The sequence below is a fragment of the Sturnus vulgaris genome, chromosome 29, assembly GCF_052056855.1.
Source record: "Sturnus vulgaris isolate bStuVul1 chromosome 29, bStuVul1.hap1, whole genome shotgun sequence".
Classification (NCBI taxonomy): domain Eukaryota; kingdom Metazoa; phylum Chordata; class Aves; order Passeriformes; family Sturnidae; genus Sturnus; species Sturnus vulgaris.
This window is the reverse complement of record NC_142271.1, coordinates 713,464-721,093: the sequence shown is the minus strand read 5'-3', so window position 1 is coordinate 721,093 and position 7,630 is coordinate 713,464.

Genomic DNA, 7,630 nt, shown 5'->3' with positions numbered 1-7,630 from the left:
CCCGGCACCGCCCCCGTGCGGGCTGGCACCGCCGGGGTACCGCGCCTGAGTCAGCACCCGGCCCATCCCAGCCTGGCCCGGCCCGGCCCATCCCAGCCCGGCCCATCCCAGCCCCACCCATCCCAGCCCGGCCCATCTCATCCCGTCCCGTCCCGTCCCGTCCCACTGTGCTGCTGCCGTGCTCGGGAACGGCGCAGTGCGAGCAGGAAGCTTCAATCCTCTGGGACACGGCAGAGCAGCCTGGGCTGTTTTCTGGGGTCTCCTCGGGTGCTGGAAACATCCCGGGTGTTGCACTGGCTGTGGGATGGGTGCAGTGGCTCGGGAGGTTGTGCCGAGGTTGGCTGGAGCATGGCACGGATTTTGTGCTGGTGCTGGGGAGCAGCTCTGCCCCGGACTCCTCTCCAGGGGCTGCAACTCCTCCCAAGGGTCGTCTCCCATCTCTGCTCTCTGTGAGCAGTGACAGGAGCCAAGGGAAGGGTAGCCTGGATATCAGGAAAGGTTCTTCCCCCAGAGGGTGCTGGGCACTGCCCAGCCTCCCCAGGGAATGGGCACAGCTCCAAGGCTGCTGGAGCTCCAGGAGTGTTTGGACAGTGCTGTCAGGAATGCACAGAGTGGGATTGCTGGGGTGTCTGTGCAGGGCCACGGGTTGGATTGGATGGTCCTCGTGGGTCCCTTCCAGATCAGGATATTCCAAGAGTGTGGTGTGCAGCTGTCCCCACTACCAATTGGGTCCATTTGTCCCCACTACAAATGGGTGAGTCTGGTGTAGCACAGCAGAGCAGGGCTGAGCCCAGACTGAGGGATTCCAGGAGAAGTCTGGGGAGGGTCGTGCAGGGTGTTCACAGCCTTGAAGTGCTTTATTGTGGAGATCTGAGCAGCCTGGTCTGTGGAAAGTGTGGAAGGGGGTGGAACGGGATGAGCTCTAAGATCCCTTCCAGCCCAATCCATTCAGTGATTCCGTGTTTGCAGTGCTCTGGTGTCCTCCAGGTCTCCTGTGTGGTCTCACTGTCCCCATGGGCAGCAGCACCTCTGGCTTCCAAATCAAGGCCCTGCCTCTGGTATGAAGGAAAGGGAGCTCTGCCCTTCACTAGCAGGGCACCTTCCCGGGAGCTGTGGGGTGAAACATTCCCTGACAGGCTGCAGAGAAGCAGCATCTCTGCCACAGGACATGGACATAGAGTCACGGAATTCCCTGCGTTGGAAGGGACCCACAAGGATCATCGAGTCCAGCTCCATCCTGTGTTCCTTTGAGGAGCAGCCCCTTGTGCAGCACCTCTCTGGAGCAGAGCTCATGGGAGCAGTATCTGCTCGAGGAGTTCTGGAGTCTCAGCCTGAGCACTGGGATCAGGCTGTGTCCCATGGAGTCTGTGCAGTGCAGGCAGCCAGGAGCCCGTGGCTCCTCAGTGGAGGCACTGGCAGGAGCTGCAGTGTGCTGCTGGCTGCACTGCAGGGCTTGTGTAGTACAGTAAGGCTGTGCCCTCCCCAGGGTGGTGCCAATGTCCTGGCAGGAGTTTAAAGCTCCAGAGGCTGCTGCCAGCCTAGGGTCCAAATCCTCCTCCTGCAGTGTCCAGCACAGGTGTCCCAGCACTGAGAAAACCAGCCTGCAGCAGACCTGTGCCAGGGCTGACAAACCTGCAGCTCGTGGTCTGTCCATGCATTCCCATGCCAGGGCGCTCCCCAGGGTCCCACTGTCCCCATGGGGTGGAATGGATGTGAAGAGGATGCATTTGGTACTGAGAAGGTGCAGATAAATGCTGGGGTGATGTTTTGGGCTGCTTGTGCTGAAGCAGTGCTGGGAGTGAGGCAGCCTCGTGCCTGCTGGAGACCCAGAGCAAAGCCACAGTGAATTATTGCAGAGCCTGGTGCTGCCATTGCATCCCACACTGGAACTGCCTGCTCATGGCTTTGGCCAGCTCCCGTTATCGAGGGGTGCTCTGGGCAGCACAGGAGATGTTGAGATTGCTGTCCTGGGGCCATCTGGCCAATGTATGTCCCAAGGAACCAGGGTCAGGAAACTGCCCACAGCATTATGAGCCAGGATGGGACTGCAGTGGCTCACAGACCCTTGGGGACAATGGAGAAGGAACTCTTGAAGCTGGAATTCTGCCAGGGCCCCAGGGTCTCACCAGATGGGATGTGGGGCCTCTCACTGGAGCCATCAGTTGGGGCACAGAGTGAGGGATCCCCTCACCCCAAGCTCAGAGGTGACAGCCCGGGAATGGTGAAGGTTGGGAGGGGCCAAGGGAGGTTCGTTTGGATGGAGCTGTGCCAGGGAAGGCTCAGCCTGAATATCAGGGAAAGGTTCTTCCCCCAGAGGGTGCTGGGGCACTGCCCAGGCTCCCCAGGGAATGGGCACAGCCCTGAGGCTGCCAGAGCTCCAGGAGCACTTGGACAGTGCTGTCAGGGATGCCCAGGGTGGGATTGTTGGGGGGTCTGTGCAGGGACAGGGGCTGGACTGGATGATCCCTGTGCATCCCTTCCAACTCAGGACATTCCATGATTCTGTGATTCTGTGATCCAGCCCCATGTCCCTGCTCAAGCAGGGAAATGTTGAGGAAGTTTTTCCCCCCTCAGGGAAAAACCACATCCTGGGTGGGTGGGTTGCTCTGCCTCTCCTGCCTGTCTCCCTGAGGAGCCCATCAGCCCCATTGCTGGTGCAGGATGGGGGATTGGGGTCCTGTGGGGCTGGAGAGGGAGAGAGCACTGCAGGATAACACACCCTGACTCCCGTGCCCATGTGCCCACAGTCCCCAGTGCCCAGGTCTGGGTTTTCGTGCCACCCGGGGTGTGCAGGGCAGCATGAGGCAGGTGGCACTGGATGCCATCACTGTGGACAGCCAGCAATGCCCATCCTTTGGAGTGCCCGGTAGAATTCACAGCTTCCAGCACCTATGAATTCATCTACAGGGTGCCTGTGTTGCCCTGATCAACAGTGCCACTGTCCCCACATAAGCAGTGGGTGCCCAGCCTCCAGCTTGACCCAAGGCCAAATGACAACCAAAAACTGAAGAAAATGGGAAGTACAACCTTGGATTTCTTGAAGGTCAGGTCCAACAACCACTTGTAGATTAAAAGACAGAAAAAAGACATAAATGCTGAATTTTGTAGCACCTTCCAGATGTGGAGCCCTCATCCTCAGAGTCCCAAGTCCTGGTGTTGCTGTGCCATGGCCTCCTCACATAGCCCCTGCAGGGCAGTTCCATTGTTCCTGCAAACAGCTGGCGTTTGCAAATTTCTCGTGATTGTTTTTAAATGCCTTATAAAACTTCAAGTTTCATTGAGTGTTATCCCTGTAAATCACTGCCCGTAGCAGCTCATTCACAGGTTTCAATTAATGGCCTTTAATTGGTTAAAGCCACCCATGGTTTCTGCTGATTCCACAGATGTGTTAAGTCACCAATGAAATGTTTAATGCACCCCAAACACAGTTTGGGTTTGGCACTGACACAATGCCCCGTGTCCATAAGACCAACCTCGCTGACACAGCAGGCAGTGATGCTATGGGATGGAAGGAAGAGGCTTTGGCTGCTGTCTGGAAGCAGCATTTTATTGGCACTTGGTGGAAGGAAAATTAGCTTCCTGGTGATGTGTGAATCACTGCCTTTGCATGTGCTCTCATGCCCTGGTTTCAGTGTGGGGCCTGGGTGTAAACTCTGCTCCTCAGCGTAGGCCAGCAGCCCCTGGCAGGAGCACTGAGGGGTTGAGTCCTTCCTGGAGCTGGGACCTGCCCTTTGCCCAGCACTGGATCCCTGAGGTCCCTGACAGGTGAAGGTGGTGCTGCCCTGTGGGCCTGATCTGATGCTGAGCCCCAAAGTGATCCCTGCAGGGGTGGCTCTGGCAGGCACAGGCAAGAGATGGCACAGGGAGATTTGGAATGCTGCAGGGAATTGGTCCTGCTCAGCCCCAGCTCCCAAAGACGCATGAACATGGGACTCACCCCAAGGAGATGGGATTTACTCCATGGATCTGGGACTCACCCCGGCCGAGCAGCTCACAAGGCTCTGCAGGAACAGAGTGTGAAGAGCCTTTAGCAGTGTCCCCCAGGTGTCACCTCTGGCAAACCCCTCAGTGACAGGTCTCACAACCCACCTTTGCAGTTCTGAGGCCACAGATCTTCAGGATATTCCTGCTGCTCTCTGCTGACACCTTCTGCTCTGGGCTGCCCTGCACACACAGGCACAGACACAGGTACAGACACAGCCACACACACGCATACAGACTCCCAGGTGTGCACATACACACAGGCACCTCCATACTCCCAGTGCCAGTCCCTGTGGAACTCCTCCAGAGGGAGGTAGAACAGCAGCACTGGGTACGGGGGGTGCAAGTGGTTAAGGGGTTGCAGGGCTTCAGGGGGTGCAGGAGGCACAGGGTGGGACAGGGGTGTAACATTCCCTGGAGGCCTGTGTACTAGGCCAGGCTTTCTCCCATATGTGGCCAGATTAACTGGCCAGTACAAGCCAGCTCGCACTGTGACACAGGGGTACAGGGGATGCAGGGTGTGCTGTGTAGGGGGCACAGGGGACACAGGAAGCACAGGGTGTGCAGGGGGCACAGGGTGTGCAGGGGGCACAGGGGTACAGGGAATAGAGGAGGTGCAGGAGGCACAGCAGGGCTGTCCCCATGGCATTCCCGAGGCACTGCTGGTGGATGGGCTCGGACAGAGCCAGGGGTGTGGTTTTGGGTGTCACCCGCTCACAGACCCCGGGGCTGAAGCCGATGTTCGGGGCTGTGCTGGCAGCAGGGAGGGGCACAGAGGGGCACTGCACAGTCAGAGGTGCAGGGGGGCTGCGCTGGTGCCATGTGGGTGCAAGCTCAGCTTTACTTTGGATCTCTCTGGTGGAAGCTCTCAGGTCCCAGGTCTGTTGATGACCAGAGACCTCTCCTTGAGCACGTTTGGTGAAGGGTGGGATTGCAGCCGACAAGAGCAAGGTCCTGCACCCTGGGCTCTCACTGCAGGAGCTGTGTGCCCTGCTCCACAACTGGGGTCTATTGGAAGCTGGAGGAGATGGAAATGCCCAGGTGTGCACTCACAGGCTTCCCCTTCATAACTGAAATGACCTAAGCCTGGGAAAATCCTCATTACACAGTAATTCACTTTGGATGTCCTGCTGTGAGAAATGAACATGCAAGAAGCTGCTCTGGTGCAGGTGATTCAAGTCCTGACCCCTGTCCCAAGCTGCCACCACAACTCCCTCACCCCTACCTTCTCTCTGGGGCTGCTGCAGCCTCAGTGCCTGCCCAGAACCAGAGGGATTTTATCCCAGTTTGCCTCTGAGCCTGAGCCTTAAACCACAAAGAGGAGGAGGGAAGAGCAGCAGAGGAAGGGAAAGCATCCCTTATCTGACAGCTCAGAGGGGGCAGCACTTGCTGATGAGGTGGAAAATTCAAGTTCATGTCCTTGCCTGATACAAACATGGCTTTGAGCTCTTGTTTTTAACCCAGCTGAGGTGGGGTTAAAAACTGCAGCACTCAGTCCTGTCTTTGTGAGGTGCTGGTTTATCACAGAATCCCGGAGTGGTTTGGGTGGAAAGGGACCTCAAATCCCATCCTGTTCCACCCCTGCCGTGGGTAGAGACAACTTCCACTATCCCAGGTTGCTCCAAGCCCTGTCCAACCTGGCCCTGGACACTTCCAGGGATCCAGGGGCAGCCACAGCTGCTCTGGGAACCCTGTGCCTGGGCCTGCCCGCCCTCACAGGGCAGAATTTCTTCCTAATAGCCAATCCAGTTCTCTCCTCTTTTAGTTTGAAATGTTGCCCTCGTTCTGTCACTGTCTGGGTAAGAAGCTGCTCTTCCTCTTTTCGATTAGCCCCCTGAAGGTGTCGAGGACACAATGAGGAGTGCCCCGTGTGTAAATCCAGCACTTCAGGCTCACGGGCACGCTGGGCTGTGGCAGCCCCGGGGTTGAAAGGCTCTATTCCGTGCTGTGCTGGCTGCTCCAGGTTTGGGAAGGGCTCACACCTTTTATCTGCCAGTGTCAACAAACACGGCTGTGCCTCGGCAGAACAATAGATCCGACTCTGATATCATGACAAAGAGGGAACGCTTTGATCCAGGGAAACGCTTTCATCTCTCCAGTGAATGAGATGCTGCTGATGAACTGTAAAAATAGAGCAATTATCGGCACTTTTCACGCGGTGTGGCAGCGGCTGTGCCACACGAGCTGTCCCTATCCCAGCTCTGCCTGCCACACCTCAGAGAAAACTGACAGGACACGGAATTCAACAGAATATCAAATTAAACAGAATATTAAATTTAACTGAATATTAAAATCAGCTAAGTCCTGTCATTCTCAAATTCTCAAATTTTTGGGACCAGCATATCCTAAAAAAGGAACGTTTGGCTTCGAGAGGTTTTCCACCTCAGGGTTTTTGTTTTGTTTCAAACCCTTTGATGTAATTATGTCCTGGCAAAGATTCAGAAACATTTCTGGGTGTCGGAGGAGTAGATGTCTGGTCCCTCAGAGTTAGCATCTCGGGGATGTCCCTCCTCACTGCCCAGAGCACATCCCCAAGGCTGCCACGGTGGGGTGGCTGTGCCAGGGCAGAGCAGGCTCAGTGTGGAGGAGCTCTGAGCACTCCTGGGCTCCAGATCCCCACTGGAACTGATCCCTGGACACCATCAGTCCCCTGCAGAACTCAGCCTGGCACTTCTCCAGCCACTCCAAGTGGATCAGGCACACGAGGGTCAGGTTCATCCCAGTTCCCAGCTCTCTTAGCAGATCCACTCATGGCCTGATTCCAATTCCAGGTCTCTCCTGGTGAAGATAAACATCTCCAGAGGGTGATTCAGTGCCGTGTGACTGGCAGGGCAGAGCCAGCACAGGGTCCTGGCTGGCAGGAGCATGCTGGGGTAGGATGGGAACCATCTCCTGAGTGTTTGCTGGATGGGGCAATCAGTCCTGGATGTTCCTGAGCCCTATGATTAACTGCATCCTCCAAACAGCTTCATTGAGAAGAGCAACTAAAGGATTCTGGAAATAGTTGGCATTTCCTGAATCCCAGTTTCAGCCTGAAGGCCCTATGGACACAAAGCCACAAACAGCTTGAAAGGAATGAAGAGCTTCTCTTTTGGGAAGAAGGAAAACGGTTGCAAATGTCCCCAGGGCTTCTGCCCACGAACCAGGTGAGGAAAGAGGGTAGCTCCAGGCATGTGGCATAAAACCCATCACTGGATTGTTCCTGAAGAACCAGGCACAAAACTCTTCCACAGGTTCCAGACCCTAAAGTTTGAGACAGATACTTTGGAAATCTGTCCCGGTGCTCCATGGAGAAAGCTGGGCCCATAAGTTCTGCCTCAGGGTGTGAGGGTTACAGGTGCAGAAATGTTCCTCTGAGGCATCTGACTCCTCCAGGGGAAGCTGCAGCTCTGGTTGGGGCTTTCCACTGCCTTAGAGAGCAGAGAGGGACAGCAAGAGCATCGTGGCAGCATCCTTAGCATCCTGCAGCCAGGTGGGATGGGTGCCCATCCTCCAGCTGGGAGTCCTACATTGAAATCCAACACCTCTGGGACTGGGGGCTGTGAGATGTGGCCTGGCATCCCTGAAAGTCCTGGAACTGGGCATCTCCCTTGAAAAGGGCCCTGCCCTTGAGCAAGACCCAGAGTTGTGTTTCTTCCTCAGCAATCCC